The sequence below is a fragment of the Neofelis nebulosa genome, chromosome 15 (assembly GCF_028018385.1).
Source record: "Neofelis nebulosa isolate mNeoNeb1 chromosome 15, mNeoNeb1.pri, whole genome shotgun sequence".
NCBI classification, from domain to species: Eukaryota; Metazoa; Chordata; class Mammalia; order Carnivora; family Felidae; genus Neofelis; species Neofelis nebulosa.
Genome location: NC_080796.1, coordinates 31,245,192 through 31,262,356, shown reverse-complemented (window position 1 = coordinate 31,262,356; position 17,165 = coordinate 31,245,192). Strand labels below are relative to the sequence as shown.

The 17,165-nt window shown below is 43.4% G+C and overlaps 1 protein-coding gene across 3 annotated transcripts in view; it reads right to left on the bottom strand.

Annotated features, from left to right (window-relative positions):
- Nucleotides 1-17,165, bottom strand: part of NMNAT2 (nicotinamide nucleotide adenylyltransferase 2) — a 164,821-nt gene that overhangs the window by 121,504 nt on the left and 26,152 nt on the right. The window lies entirely within an intron of this gene.

Sequence of the window (17,165 nt, the reverse complement as noted above, 5' to 3'; positions counted from 1 at the left end):
TGGGACAAAATAGGCAAAAGCACCTGATGCAGAGTTAGGTATTAAAGGAAAATGTTACTCCTCTTTTTGTCCTTGAAGTAAATTCTCAACTATCCAAAAAGACTCATGAACCAAGCAGAGCTGAGGTTTTACAGAATCATGCATAGAAACTCATCACTGTGGGGTGCCTGGGTGGCTCAGTCATTTAAGTGTCCGACTTCAGCTCAGGTCATGATCTCCTGGTTTGTGAGTTTGAACCCTGCATTGGGCTCTGTGGAGTCAGTGCAAAGCCTGCTTCAGATCCTCTGAATCCCTCTGTCTCTGCCTTTCCTCCACTCATGCATGTTCTCAATCTCTCTCACGCGCGCGTGCAAAAATAAATAGGCATCATAAAAAATTTTTAAAAAATGAAACTCATCACTATTTAGAACATTGCTTCCATTGTCCCAGGGACAGAGGGCATCTAATAACACAGGGCAGTTCCTGTGGGCAGCGGTGGTGAGAGAAGGCGGTGGAACATCACTGCTTTCTCTGTGTGTGCTGCTTCTAAACCAGAGGTGACTGAATAGGGTGAGCATGTACATCATTATGAAAACAGCTACTCAAACACGCCCCTGATACTAGCCAGCCCTGAAAGGGAGACATGCAGATCTTAAAGACCACAATGAACATGCTTTAGGGTTTATGGTGAGGAAATGTCACATGCCAAGGTCATCTTCCCACCCTGATCCTGTGAGCACTCCCTCGGCCCTCAGGTTCCTTATTATGAGGTGGCTGAGCCAAAGAAGACACCCCATCCTGCCTTCGCCGCCGCGTTGTTAATGCCAAGTATGGAAGAGCTATCACTGCACATTATGATTTCCTGGCTGGCCCATCCTAATTGCCTTACAAATACTTGTTAGATGCTTGATTCTAATGGTAGTCAGACAAATTATACTTAAAACCAAAATTGAAGACTCTTGGTTGTCTAAAAGCTAGTGTGATTCAAGGGAACATTTGGAATTTTTAAAAAGATAAAATAAGTCAGGCTAGGAATGTCTGACCAGATAAACCAAAGTCACTTTGGCAGGGAGAAACGTAAAGGTTAGCACATTTATCTGAAACAACAGAAATAAAAAATTCCTCTCCCAGGCCTGGATTGACTCCCTAACTAATGATGTGAGGAAGAAGGTAAGCCACGAACACTGCATAAATTTGGCACATTTTGAAGGTCAGCTTAGGCCAGAGCATAGCATTCCCCAACCCCCCCCTTTTTTTTTATGAAGTCAATTTTTGAAAAGACCATGACAGTTCTGAAAGTCCCCACAACCTAGAGTCATTTGAGTGATGCACAAGTGAGGTGTTTTGTTTTGTTTTTTAAAAATATTTACTCATTTGGCAGGGGTTGGGGAATGGGGGGTTGGGGGGGTAAGGAGTAAAGAGAGAGAGAGAATCCCAAGCAGACTCTGTGCTGCCAGATATGGGGCTCATACCGACAAACCGTGAGATCATGACCTGAGCTGAAACCAAGAGTCGGACACTTAATCGACTGAGCCACCCAAGGGTCCCCACAAGTGAGTCCTAATTTCAAAAGTTATGCTTAAAAATTAATAAAAACCTGACCAAGAAATCTTAGAGGAGGGATAGGGATGACTAGTATTCTGTGGCACAGCAGCACTGAGGCTCTCTCACATGAGTGCGGCACCAAAGCCCTTAAAGAAACACCTGCACCACGTCAGTGATGCTCTGTCCCTGCTCCTGTTGCATTCTTTTCTTCTTTTCAAACCCCAGTACCTACCCCCTCATTCTCACTCTCACCTGATGACCTTTCCCCCTATTTCACCGAGAAAGGAGGAACTCACGGAAGAGAACCTCCACACACTTCCACCACCATATCTATCCTCCTTTCTGCGTGTGACTCCATATTCTCTGATTTCTCTTCTCCTATGAGTGAACTACCAGTGCCACCAGGCAATTTTGCCTTGACCCAACCCTCTTACTTAATCAATAACCTTCTTCCAAGATTCTCTCCTCTCTTCCCATGTTATCCATTTTTCCACATCCGTTGGATGACTCACATCAGCATACAGATATGATGTTATTTCTCCCATCTCAAAAAACAATAATATGAAAATAATACAAAATTCTTTTGATGCATGGCTGCCTCCAGCCATTCGCTCTTTCTCTGCTTCCTTTTAGAGTGACACTCCTCAAAAGAGCATCTAAATTTGCTCTCTCCAATTACTCTCCTCTTTCTTTCTTATGTTCACTCCATCCAGCTTCTGCCCCCACCACTCCAGCAAATCTGCTCTTGTCAAAGCCTTCGATGGCCTCTGCTTTGAGACACCAGCAGTCAGTTCCTAGAGCTCATCTTAGTTGACCTCTCAACAATGTTCAATGTGGTTGATCTTGTCCCCACCTTGAAGCATCAGCTTCACTTGGCTTCCAGGACCTCACGGTGTCCTGATTTCCCTATGCCTCTGTAGAGAGCAAGATGGATTCCCTTGTGTCAAGCAGCGATGTAAGCAGCCAAGGGCATAGTAGCTAAGAACAGAGATCACTGAGACCAGCACAGGCCGATGGCACCCAGGACTGATAACCAGCAGAAACAAAGGAAGCCTACAGAAGCCCACAGCTGATTAAACTCCTTTAAAAAGGAGGACTTTTGCAGCAAATGGTAGACTCTCCAGACGCTGACCCTTTCATGTCTGATTGCATCAAAAAAGGCAACTGCCAATGAAGGCTCTGCCTGATTGATCTCTGAACATAACAAGGGATTCTCCACTGCTTGAACAAAATAAGCTGTACATGTCAAGAGCTGACCTGGACCAAGGCCTCATCTCAACTGTGCACTCATGGACTGACCTCACATTTGGTTCGTTAACTTCCTGCCCCTTGTTGTATCTTGTTGGTTGTGTGACTTTGTATTGTGCTTTGCTTTGTGTGACTTGAATGAAGCAAAGTTAAATACGTAGAAATGTCATTGAGTTTGGAATCCTGAACCTGCTTTAACCTTGCTTTATGATCGAATAAAGCTGACATTGTGGAAAGACACAACTCGTGTGTGTGCCTTCATAGCATGCTCGAGACAGCGTCATTGGCTGTCTTTCAAAGTCAATGTCGCTCCTTTCCCTCTACCCCTCCCACCCAGCCCCTAGTCCCTAAACACTGCAGTGCCACAACACTTGGTCCTTGACCTCTGCCTTGTGGACACTCACTCCCTCAGTATTCTCAGCCAGTCTAGTGGCTTCGAATATAAGCTATGGGCTGATGACTTTTGAGTTATTTATTTATTTGTATTTTGGGTTCCTGCTGGTATATGCTTACTCAACATCTTCATTTGAATATCTAATCATCTTCTCAGAAGTAACATATCCAAGGTTGAGCCCCTGATATTCCCTCCCAAGCCTGCTCTTCCCACAGTCACCCCACATCAAAAAATGGTGATTCCATTCTTCCAGTGGCTCATGCCAAATGCCTCTGCTCATCCTTGATTCCTTTTTTTCTCACCAAAACAGAGCTAATAGTAAATCCTATTGGAGCTTCCTACAAATTACATCTAGAATCCTATCTCTTCTTCCCACCTTTACCTCCCTGATCCAAACTACCATCATTTCTTTTCTAGATTACATGTAGTAGCTATATCACTGGTTTTCCTGTTTCTATTCTCATCCCTGATGGTTTATTCTTATCATTGCAGTCAGAGTAAGTCAATGGAAGTCAGATGATATAACATCATCAAGACCTTCAAATGGCTACCCTTCTCCTTTGAAGTAAAATCCAAAGTTCTGACAAAGTCCTTCATGGCCCTACATAATCAGGCCATCCATTATCTCTCTAGCCTCATCCACCACTCTTTCTCCCCACTCCAGGCACATTGGTTTCCTTATTTTTCTCTTGGGCATTTGAGAGCAGCACTCACATTAAGGATTTTTCACTTGCTGTTCCCTCTGCCTGGAATGCTCTCACCCCAATACCCATATGGCTGAATCCCTCACCTCCTTCAAGTCTGACCACCCTCTAAAATTGCAACCCCCATGGGGCACCTGGATGGCTCAGTTAGTTAAGTGTCCAACTTTGGCTCAGGTCATGATCTCATAGTTTGTGACTTTGAGCCCTAAATCGGGCTCTGTGCTAACAGCTCAGAGCCTAGAGCCTGTTTCGGTTTCTGTGTCTCCTGTGTCTCTCTCTGCCCCTCCCCTGCTCATGCTCTGTGTGTGTCTCTCTTTCTCAAAAATGAATAAACATTTAAAAAAATTCTTAATAATAAATAAAAATAAAATAAAATTGCAACCCCCATCCCAGGTCCTCTTTATTTCTCTATCATGCTCTTTTTTTCCTCCGTTGCACTCTGCGGCACTTATAAACCTAACACACTACATAATTATTTATTTTGTTTATTGTCTTTCTACCTCTTCTAGACTGCAAATGCCATTAAAACTGGGATTTGTATCTGTTCTGTTCTCTGATGTATCTCCAGCAATTGGACAAGTGCTTACACATACTGAGCGTTTAAATAAGTATTGGTCATGAGGATGTTGCTCAAAATCATAAAGAGCAATCTCTGGAAATTGTATGATCCTTCACTGCTCCAGAAATTAATTCAACTCAAGGGGGAGATAAGTTCATTCTCGAACTAAATATACTTTTGCTATATCAAGATTACACATCTTTAATCATAATATCATAAAAGTAATAACTCCTATTTATATAGTGCTTTCCAGTTTACAGAATTCTTGGCCCCATATAATTGTATTTCATCCTCAGGACAACTCTGAAATTGAACAAGGCAGAGAGTGTCAATCCCACTTTACACATGAGAAGGATAAGCCCCAGAGCAGTTAAATATCAGCTTCAGGGTCACCCAGCCGATGAGTGCAAGTCCCCTGAGTCCAGGATTAGGGCTCTTGCCACTACCAGTCAGTGTTTAAAGAAACAAGTTGGGGGCGCCTGGGTGGCTCAGTCTGTTAAGCAGCCAACTCTTGCTTTTGACTCAGGTCGTGATCTCACAGGTTGTGAGTTTGAGCCCCACATCAGGCTCTCGCGCTGACAGCACAGAGCCTGCCTGGGAGTCTCTCTTTCTCGCTCTCTCTCCGTCCCTTTCTGCTTCTCTCGCTCTCTCAAAATAAATAATTAAGCTTAAAAAAAAATAAAGAAACAACCTGTCCTATACAATCAGGCCATCCATTATCTCTCTAGCCTCATCTACCACTCTGTCTCTCCCCACTCCAGGCACATTGGTTTCCTTATTTTTCTCTTGGGCATTTGAGAGAAGCACTCACATTAGGGCTTTTTCACTTGCTGTTCTCTCCGCCTGGAATGCTCAAATGAGTACTGACAGGATCTGGGACTTTCACTCTCCTAATCTACTCTTGATTTTATTCCACAAATATTGTGTTCTTCCTCTGTTCCAGCACTATTCTAAACACTGGGCATATGGTACAGGCTAAGTACAGACCAGGAGAAGGTTATGTTCTCATGGGGTGTCTATTCCTAGAGAAGAGATGTCAATAAGCAAGTAAACAATTAAAGACCCCTAAAATACGTCAGGGGTGATAGCTCTATGAAGGGAAAGGGATAAAGGTCAATGCAGAGTAGAGCAGATGAGCTAACGTTAGGGATGTCCAGCAATAACTCATTAACATGTTACCCACAAATCCTTCCTCTGGCAGCAGGGTGGACAGTGCTTCAAACTGTTGAATGGAGACCCTGTAAAATTATACATTTGAATAACAAAGATGTGCAAGAGTCCCACTCTAGATGCTAGGTAATTGGGGTGGTCTTAAAGCTAAACAGAGCCTGGGTGACAGTTTCAGAGGACAACACTAGGACAAACAGCCCCAAGTTATAAGAACCCAGATTTTGCTCATGACAGAAGAGCTTTCTAGTAAATAAAGCTGCCAGCAATGAAACAGACTGGAAATGAGCTCTCTGTCATGAAAAGTATCCAATAAGCGACTGCATGATCTCTGAAGTCTCTTCCAACTACAAATCTGATTATGGTCCATTCTATGGAGACTCTGTCTACCTTAAGTCATCATTAGTTCCTGTGGATGATGGGGTGAGGACAGGTGCAAAAATCTGGACCTAGATCCTGGTTCTCTTGCCAGCCCTCACAGAGGATGAGCAGTCACTTGACTGTTGGCCCTAGATCTTTCCAGCAGCAGCAAAAGCAGACTGTTCTGCAGGAGACAAGGGGCACAGATCCTTACCCTGCAGGATCTACCAAGGGCTCTCATCTAAACGAGGCGCTCGGCCCAGCAGGAACAGGCAGGATGCCTTCGGCACTCACTCTATTCTCGCTGACAGGTAAGCCACCAGTGATTACAAACAGGAGAAGAGCAAATTGTGCTGGACAGGAGGCTGCCTCCCCAGTGACTTCTGGATGTTCACCGGCAATGCCCATACTTCTGCAGGCCTCTCTTGAGGTCTCAGCCCGCTCACAGCATCCACTGACGTCAATCACCCACACTCTTTGCCTTTCTGTCATTTCCCAAATCCCCCACTATACTGGCAGGCAGACCTCCGGGGTGGCTGCATGCTGCTGGCCCAGGCAAGATGTCAGGGGACAGACACTGAAACGATTGCAAGTATTCCCCACATTCGTCCATCACTTACTGTGGGCCGGCCCCTTTGCTAAAAACTCTGTATGTGACGGGATGGGCTATAGTCTTTGCATACGGGGCTGGGGCATGCTTGGAGAACTACAGCTGGGCAGAGTCTATATAGGGGCTGTTGCTTACTAAGTGGGGTAGGCAGGCTGGCAGAGGGGTTGAGAGAGGTGGGGAGTGTGACAGAGAGGGAGCTGAGCCAGGAAAGCTAAGCATGGGGTAGGTGAGGGGGAAAGGAGGGCATTTTGTGGGAAGGACTTGGGCTGGTGGGGGGCAGCCGCTTGAGGAAGAGAGGCAGATCTGCTGTCACAGGGGAAGAACCCAACTTTCTGTAGACGTGAGTGCGACATTTTAGAAACTGGTGATTTATACTGTAACCCCTTCTATCTCTTTGTAAAATATTGAGTCAAGTCTCCATCACTCAGTCCTTAGGGACCAGATCTGTGATTTTGCAAGGGGTGAAACAATGCACTGGGGCCCACAGTGAAAGCCAGGCAGTCACACAAGACAATATATCCACTTTTATTTTATTTAATGCCCACAATAGCCCAGTAGGGTAGGGACTATTATACACTCATTTTACTGTGTCGGGGGAGGGAGGTTACTGAATAATTTGTTGTAGACACCCTTGCCAGCTACAATGTGAAAGGAGAGAATATTATAGTTCCATCTGTCCACTTTGACCCTGTGCCTTAAAGTTAGCAGAAAGGGGGTGGGGGGGCTTCTGGGGGGGCTCAGTCACTTAAGCATCCGACTCTTGGTTTTGGCTCAGGTCATGATCTCATGGTTCATGAGTTTGAGCCCCAAATTGGGCTCTGCACTGACAGCGTGGAGCCTGCTTCAGATCCTTTGTCTCCCTCTCTCTGCCCATCCTCTGCTCACTCTATCTCTCTCAAAAACAAATAAACATTTTTAAAAAGGTTAGCAGAAAGGTGACTATGGCTATTTCACTCCGTGTACGGTTGTCACCCAGGGCCCTTCTTGATTTGCTCCCGATCTTCCCCTGCTTCTGGGCTGAGCCCTTCTTGTAGCTCTCTTCTCTGTCCCTCTGGACTTGTCCACAGGTCTCCTTGGAGCTCCACAGAGTCCTCTGGCCCTTCCACACTTGGCTGCTTTGGGCAGGATCCCTAGCAGTGGCCCACTTGGTAGATACAAGTGTCAGAGGAGGCCCAGCCTGTTTCTGCATTGTCACAGCCCCGAATCCAGTGCTCAGCATCCCTTCTCACTCAGCAAATGATCAAGGCAGCATTTTGCAGGAGCTAAAATAACCAGAATCACAGCATCTGGGTCTACATTTCTGCCCTCTACACATTTGCTGTGTGACTTGACACAAGTTATCTAACACAAGTTAGCTAGATCACTAGCTAAATGGGAATGCTAATAGGATTGTTGTAAGGACTAAATGAAGTAAGACCAGAAGAGCATGAAAACAGTTCCTGGGGCATGGGGAGCCTGGGTGGGCCAGTCGGTTAAACGTCCAACTTGGGCTCAGGTCATGATCTCACAGTTAGTGGGTTCGAGCCCCACGTGGGGCTTTTCACTGACAGTGAAGGGCCTGCCTCAGATTGTCTCCCTCTCTCTCTGTCCCTCCTCTGCTTGCATTCTCTCTCTCAAAAATAAACATTAAAAAAAGAAGAAGAAACATTCACAAACCTTTAAAAAAAAAGTGCTTGGCACAAAGTAAGTACTCAATAAACATTAGCTTATGTTCATTTATGGTGATTATTTATTGGAGAGTGTTAGGATGTCCTTGGAACCACAGGAGAGGGGACGGCCATCTTGCCAGCGCAACCCAACGAAAAGCCCGTAGTAGCTGCCAGAACGAATTGGAGGTCAACCAATCACCGAGTGACAGCACAACCTGACGCGAAAAAGGCCCACCCTGACCTAAACCCAGAACTGCTGCAGCTTAAAAACCCCACCCCACCACACCTGGGCGCGACTTCCCTGACTCCTCTCTCTCTGTCTCCCTGAGTCACAGAACCTCACCCGAGACCTTAGCTCCCAAATAAAGCCTTTGACTGGAACCTCGCCCGAGACCTTAGCTCCCAAATAAAGCCTTTGACTGCTAAAATTTTTTAGCCTCTGACTCCTGTCTTTACCCTGCCTTACGCCTGACCCTAACAGAGAGGATGAGCAGGGTTGGTCACAACATAGGCCAGAAAAATTCCATGGTATTAAGGAGGTCAGGCTACAGTCGTTCCCTGCTTCCTCGGGGCAGGAAGAATATCTGTGGTTCCATTTCCCACAAAGGCCTTTGGGCATGAACCATCTGGGTATGTTTCCTTCAAGGAGAAGGAAGGGGAAAGGAGGCTGAGATCACCTAATTGACAAGTTGGGTTTTCTTTCCTCTTCTTCATCCTTTTAATTTCCAAAGCTCGGACTTTACCCCAAAGCCATTGTCAGATGATAAAACAATTTCTCCTAAGCCATTCATTTCTTACTCCTTTTCACCTTCCCAGCCTTTTCAAACACAAAGTGTTTCTACAGTTCTTTAAACAAACAAACCAAAAAATTTTTTTGGTCACAATAGACTGAAATAAACCAATTTGCATCTAAAAGAAATGCAAGTGTGTAAATGGCTGTGGGTTGCTTGCAGTGGGGGATGGGAGCACATGCAGGCAGGCAAAACCAGAAAAACATCGTTAAAGTACCCAACTGGCCACGGTGATGAGAGCCCCCACTCCGGAAAACGTCCTTACCAGCTTCCCTGTCCATGGCCAGAGCTCCAAGGCCACTCATGAAACCATGAAGAACCAATCTTAACAAAACCAGAGCAGCCCGCAATGGAGAAGTCTTTCAAACCTCTTTTATGAATATTCACAGCTGCTAGATTTACCGGGCAAACTGGGATGTTGGGCTACAACATTCCCCAAGGATTCTGCAGGGAGTTCTTTATTCACTACATTTAAATGCAAATAGTGACAAAACTGCATGACAATACACTTTGAAAAGTTGATTTAAAACAGCACAAGGGAAGGATTAAGGCACCAATAAGAAGGATTTTATTTTAATTTCCTACAAGGGGTAAAAGTTAGGCCAAACGGAAGCTCAGAATTCAAATGTTATACCAGGAGCAAAACTGTCACCAAACAATTTACTTTATTGTTTTCCTCCTCCTCTGAAGAAATGGAAGAAAAAAATTCCCACTTTTCTTTGGTTGTTGTTCACCAATGACATCTATAACCACTAAGCAGGACTCCTGATCAGCATGAGCTTACCTCACCGAACTGATAACAATAGAAGTAAAAGCCCAGAAACTCTTGATGCTTAGCCTGTGCCATATATATATATATATATATATATATATATATATATATATATATATATATGTATATATATATATTATATATCCTGTGCCATATGGAGGGTGAATGTATACATTTTCTGGAAACAGTTCCTAGATCCCTCTTCTGATTTATGAGAAGCTCTGGTTTTCAGAGCCCCAGTTTGGGGCTCGCTGATGTAGAACATCTTCTAACACAGACATTCATGGCTTTGAATGACAAGGGATAAGGAGCTGAATGTTGTAGGTCAAGAAAGAATGGCCCATTGTGTCCGGTGGGAGTTCAACTCTGGAGGGGAGCCTTCCAGGCCCCACATGAGAAAGATTGCTGTGAAGGCAATTCCAATGATAAAGTGTCACTTACTGTTGATTGGGGTGAAGGCATTATTATGTCTGCTCAAAGATGGAAATTAAACATTGTCCCCCCACTTTCCCAACTGCAACTCGAGCTGTCAAGCAAACAAACATGAAGCAAGGAGGAGAAAGATCCGGTCTGTTAACGGAGGTCTCACATAGACAGAGAAGCAATTATGTACTAGGTGAAAGGCTCTCACCTTGAAACAATAGGATGTCCGGGATTTACTTCAAAAAATATAGGGCAAACGTGGGGAATTGTGTCTGAGTATCAATGACTCAAGATGGGCAAAGAATTGATCATTATTGAAGTTGGGTGACAGGTACTTTGGGGTTCCGCGTATCATTGCTTCATTGTTTACTTTTGCATGTTTGGAAATTTCCATAAGAAAAATGACTTTTTTTTGTTATTTGTTTTTAAATTCCACCCGCCCAATTTATTTAAAAAAAAATTTTTTTTAACGTTTATTTTTGAGACAGAGAGAGACAGAGCATGAACAGGCGAGGGTCAGAGAGAGGGAGACACAGAATCTGAAACAGGCTCCAGGCTCTGAGCTGTCAGCACAGAGCCTGACGCGGGGCTCAAACTCAAGGAACGCGAGATCATGACCTGAGCCGAAGTCAGCCGCTTAACCGACTGGGCTACCCAGGCGCCCCACCACCTGCCCAATTTAAATGTGATACTGCCCACCTCTATTGGGACAAAGTCACCATTGCTGGGAACAAGAGCATTTCTGCCACTCTTATGGGAACCTTGGGAATAGGGTAGCGCCAATAGCATAACCATGACAGGAAGAGTTAGACAAGATAGGAAGAAAGTTCCGAGTTCAGTCCCCAAAGCAAGACTTAAACATGGATGAGAGCTTATTTGGAGCTCTCAACAGAACCCATTAAAAAAATAACATACCCTGCAATGAAATATCAAGAGACTTGATAATTCAAGAATTCAGAGATTTCTAGTCTCATCCCTGTCTGGAAACCTGAAAAGTTTCTTTTTTTTTTTTAAATGATTATTTATTTATTTTGAGAGAGAGACAGAGAGCTTGAGCGGAGGAGGGACAGAGAGAGAGAGAGAGAGATGCAGAATCCAAAGTAGGCTCCAAGCTCTGAGCTCCCAGTACAGAGCCCACTTCAGGGTTTGAACCCACCAACTGTGAGATCCTGACCTGAGCTGAAGTTGTATGCTTAACCGACTGAGCCACCCAGGCGCCCCTAAAGTTTCTTATTCTAAAGGCAGCATGTCATTCCCAGTGTATGGCTGACATCTCACATAGCTAGGCATGTGCACAGACCTGCAAGGTTCCAGAGGATACCACATCTTGACAATATACCAGTCAGGTTTTTTCTTGTTTTAACCAGCTAGATCTTTAAATAAATTGGACTAGTTCAACAGCTTAGTCCACCAAATTGATTGATCACTCAGACTATCAGGACATTATAGCATGCGGGTAGCAATAGCTTGTCTTACCTGATTTAATTAGAAAGAGATCCACAGAACCCCATAAATAAAGGGAACATCCAGTAAGTTAAGTCCAATAATAGATAAGACATCACACACACACCAGGCCACATTAGAATGCAGCATCATGAGGGGTGCCTGGGAGGCTCAGTCGGTTAAGTGTCCGACTTCAGCTCAGGTCATGTTCTCACAGTCCGTGAGTTCAAGCCCCGCGTTGGGCTCTGTGCTGACAGCTCAGAGCCTGGAGCCTGCTTCAGATTCTGTGTCTCCCCCCTCTCTGCCCCTCCCCTGCTCATGCTCTGTCTCTCTCTATCTCAAAAATAAATAAAAACATTAAAAAAAAAAAAGAATGCAGCATCATGAACGGGACATAACATTTAACGAGGAATATAGACAACGGAAAGATGAGCCAGAGTGTTATAAAGACTAGAAACAGTAATGGATGCCTTGCTGAAAGAACTTGAGTTTTTTTTTAGGCCTAAAGAGAGGCCTGGGGAGGAGAGTAGCTGTCTTCAGCCATTCCAATGTCTCACAAGTAGAAGAAGACAGATTAAACCTCTTCTGTGGATCTCAAGGGAAAAAAACGAGGAAAAGAACTTCCAACACAGGAAAGTCTCAGGAAGGCCAATGTCAGCCTAATGGAAGGAGCAATCTTGAAAGAAAGTAAAACCATGCCAAGTGCCATTTGACTGCTTTGGACAACACTGCCTTCTCTGGCCAGGAAGATCTGACACGGAGTTTGGACAGACACTGGCGGAAATGTTTTAAAGGGGATTTCAGTACAGAATATCTTGCACGATTTTGAAATCTCCTTCAAATGGGGATTCTGCAATTTCCGAAGATGGAGACTTGCAATCAACAAACCAGGTTTTCTGTTCCTTTTGCCTATTGGAAGTAAACAATGTACAGAGTTTCCTTTGCCAGGTGACTTGTGCATAAAACCTTTTTCAAACTGTCAATAAACAAAAACAAAACAACTCCTGGGGCGCCTGGGTGGCGCAGTCGGTTAAGCGTCCGACTTCAGCCAGGTCACGATCTCGCGGTCCGTGGGTTCGAGCCCCGCGTCAGGCTCTGGGCTGATGGCTCGGAGCCTGGAGCCTGTTTCCGATTCTGTGTCTCCCTCTCTCTGCCCCTCCCCTGTACATGCTCTGTCTCTCTCTGTCCCAAAAATAAATAAAAAATGTTGAAAAAAAAAAAAAAAAAAAAAAAAAAACAACTCCTCAGCCATCATCCAACCTACTCCACCTCCCTGAGAAGCCATCCCTAGATGTACCAGGCATCTAACTGAAGCAATCCAGGGGACAGTGGTAGGATTCACCTTCATCCTTGACCCCACGTTTTCACTCCTGCTAAGTTATTTACTTAATTGCTCCCCAAAATGACTTGTAGGTTCCCTCTGTGGATATCTGGAAAGGCTATACTCTGGGATAGGATTCCACTCTGGGACACATGAGACTTCTCATCTTGGGACAGCAGTCATCTCAGTTTTGAAGTCTCTGAAGAGTGTTCTGTGATTTGTCCTATTGCCTGACTCTGTCATACTTGATTTCTATTTTCCTGTATTTGCCGATTCCCCAATTCTTGTCTGATTTCTGATCACCTAGTTTACCTTTGAGAATTCTAAATATTCCTAACAGTTTAGGATTCTAAATACTCCTAAAAGTTCAATCATTCAATTATTTGGTAAATATTTACAGAAACTTCCATGTGCCCAGAGCACTGTGCTAGGCACCTCAGGAGATACAGAACGCCATATGACCCTGGCAAGGGCCTAAATCAGACAGAGAATATGTAACATGGACAGAAATAGCTACACCCCACAACACAAGGTGCTAAGTGCTATAAGAGAGGTACAAACCAAGTGCTATCAGAGTTCACAGAGAGGTGAGATGCTGCAGAAAAACGAGATGTAACTCCAAGAGCAGGCTGCAAAAGCCTGATGCAACTGTTGTGCTAATCTTTTAAAATCCCCAAATACAAAGTATGTAAGATATTAGATTTAAAGAAGGAGGTAGCTGTGAATCAGGAAAAGGATGTTCTGGGAAAATACATCTAATGTTCAATGGCAGATAAATGCCCAACAGCAGCCAGAGGGGCTAATCAATGTCCAATGTAAACCGAAAACCAGAAAATCATCCCCATTGTGAACACGATCATTTACTCAGTCAGCTGGAAAAATTACAATTATGAAATTGAAACTGCATTTACTGCTTAAACAAGTCTTTTTGGTGATTTAGTTTAGACTGAAAATTGTTCATTAAAGAGTTCCTCTGGGTAATGGACTTCAACACACTTTATATTTTTGGAAACCTTTAGATTCACTCCCCATTCCAACCCCCAGAGGTAGGTTATATCAGGGATAGGCAAACGTCTGTAAATGGCCAGATAGTAAACAGGTTAGGCATTATAGTTCATAAGGTTTCTACCACAATTGCTCACATCCGCTGCTGAGTATGGCTGTATGCCAATAACATTTTATTTATAAATACTAAAATTTGTATTTCATAAAATTCTCATGTGTCACAAAATATTCTCTTTTTCCTTTTTTTTCCCCAACCAGTTAAAAATATAAAAACCATTCTTGGCTTGGAAGCCACATGTGGCCAGCAAGCTATAGTTTGCTGACCCTGGGTTATATCAATCACTCTATTTACACATGAGAAAACAAAGGCTAAAGGAGACTAAGTATATTCCCTAATCAATACCAATTCAGTTTTTTTTTTTTTTTTAATTTTTCTTTTTTTAACGTTTATTTTATTTTTGAGACAGAGAGAGACAGAGCATGAACGGGGAAGGGGCAGAGAGAGAGGGAGACACAGAATCGGAAGCAGGCTCCAGGCTCCGAGCCATCAGCCCAGAGCCCGACGCGGGGCTCGAACTCACGGACCATGAGATCGTGACCTGAGCCGAAGTCGGACGCTTAACCGACTGAGCCACCCAGGCGCCCCAATACCAATTCAGTTTATTAATATCCATATATAGAGAAATAATGAAGCAATAGGAAAAACTAAGACATTTATCCCTTCTTTATCAACACTATTCACAGCATGGAAAAATCACATATTATCTATAAACTTTGATTCCCAGGGCATCACAAGTAAATTTAAACTGTGCTTAGCCAGATTGGTTCCTGGTAAGTGAAGCAATTATGGCTTAAATTTATATGTATAATATTTTGTTGTCTTCCTTAATTTATAATGGGTAGCAGTCTCTAACTTAACAACAACAAAAAACATTTGCCTACAGATCTCGTAGTTCATGTGACAAACCACACTCTGCTAAATATTTATCAGCACATAAATATTTCAAAAGAAATATGAATAGTTATTGATGTATTTTAATCTCACTGCTGCATGGAATGAGTATTCTGCCTCTCTGTTGGTACCAAGATGAAGGGTTGGGAAATGTTGAAGAATAAAGCATTCCGAGCCCAGCCCCCCACTGGAATGTCACTTACTTGAGGATTTAAAATGATAGAACACTAAATTTCAAAGTCATGGAAACTCATAGTTTTATAGCAAGAGCATAAATATACTTCTTCAAGACCTCCTAAAAGGATGAGAGCTAAAAACAAGCGTCAAAAGGATCTCTATGGTCTTTACTCTCCTGACAATTAAGCCTATGGAAAAGAGAGAAAACATGTGATCTAAAATTCTACCAAATTATGGACAATCAAACTAGGGTGAATCAAGTTCACCAAATCTGAGAGTATTTGAACAATGAGGGGCCATCCTATTGATGTACAGAAGGCATACGTTTAGAACATAGGTGAGGACAACTTCCAATCAGGGAAGAGGTTGGTTGTTTAGGTGGGCTGTACCGTAGTATTATTTTTCACTTAATGTATTCTTTTAGTAGATATGGCTTGTGTGATAGACAATGGTTCCATTTAGGAAAATAATAAACAAATAAAATCTTTTTTTTTTTTAAAGGAAAAGACTTCCTTCTTTCAAAGAGTAATACAGAAATAACTTAAAGATATTTAGATAAAATCACAGTGACAGGGACACTGACATTTGGGATGCAAGGCCTCACATCTGAAATGTATGCCCTTGCCCATCAACCTTCAGGGGCTCACTGACAGTGGTGGGTAAAGCCTGAATTCTTTGAAACTGCTCCCTCCCCTCTTCACTCAACCCTGTTTTCTGGCTATCTCATCTTCTGCCCTTCCTTGTCCCCACCGACACCCAGTTATCTAGCAAGCTCCTTGGAGATCCCTCAATGTGTCATGCTGTTACAGGCCTTTTACACATACCCCGGTCTCAGCCCAGAATGCCATCCTACATTCTGTCCACTGGGCAGCTCCTACTTTCAAGTTCACTCTCACTAATACCTGCTCTGATGGCCTTCACACCATGTCTTCTCCCTCTATGTTCCCACTCTACCTCTTTTGTGGCACTTATGACTTGAAGTGCTATGTTTAGCTTGTCTCCTCCCAGGGGCATGGGGAAGAGTGCCTTTAACTGTCACGTCCTTGAGGCCTAGCATGGTGCCTGAGGCACCTTCATAACTCAATAAACCTTTGTTGAATCAACCGCCACTGACTCCTCTCAAGGCTCTTTGCCCTTCCTGCCACAAAAAGAATATAGGCTTGAGGTGAGGGTGGTAGGTAATTATAACACTTCATTCATTCACCCCTTTGACAGACTTTTATTGAGCATCTACAATGTGTCAGGAACTCTTCTAGGAGCCTGAGACACATTAGTAAGCAGAGTAAACCAAGATCCCTGCCCACGAAAAGCTCACATTCTAGCTGGGGACATTAAATAATAAATGTGACAAGAAAGGAAATAACATGATTTGTTAAATGGTGATAAGAGGTAAGGGAAAAAGAGAGAATAAGGGGGACTGGGAGGGTGTGAGCTGCAATTATTTTAAATTATAATTTAAATTTTTATAATTTAAATGTAAATATTATTACATTTATAATTTAAATTTTTATAATTTATACTTTTTTATAATTTAAAATATAATTTTAAATTATATGATCAGAGGAATAGGATCTGCCAAGCAGACAATGAGAAAGTTACATTTGGGCAAAAACTTTGAGGGGCACCTGGGTGACTCAGTTGGTTGAGTGCCTGACTTCAGCTCAGGTCATGATCTCGCAGCTCTGTGGGTTCGAGCCCCACATGGGGCTCTGTGCTGATGGCTCAGAGCCTGAAGCCTGCTTCGGATTCTGTCTCCCTCTCTCTCTGCCCCTAACCGACTTGCATTCTGTCTCTATCTCCCTCAAAAATAAATAAACATTAAAAAAAAATTTAAAAAAAAACTTTGAGAAGGAGAGTGAATTAGACATAGGGATATGTGGGGGAAGCATATTACAGGCAGAGAGTACACTCAGTACAAAGACTATAAGGTCGAAGCAAGGAGGTCATTATGGTTGGATAAGAACTAGGTGTAAAGAGCTGTGTTATGGCAGAGGGGGCAGTGAGGAGGAAAGGTGGCAAATTATGGAGACCTTGTAGATCATTTTAATGACATTAACCTTGAATGA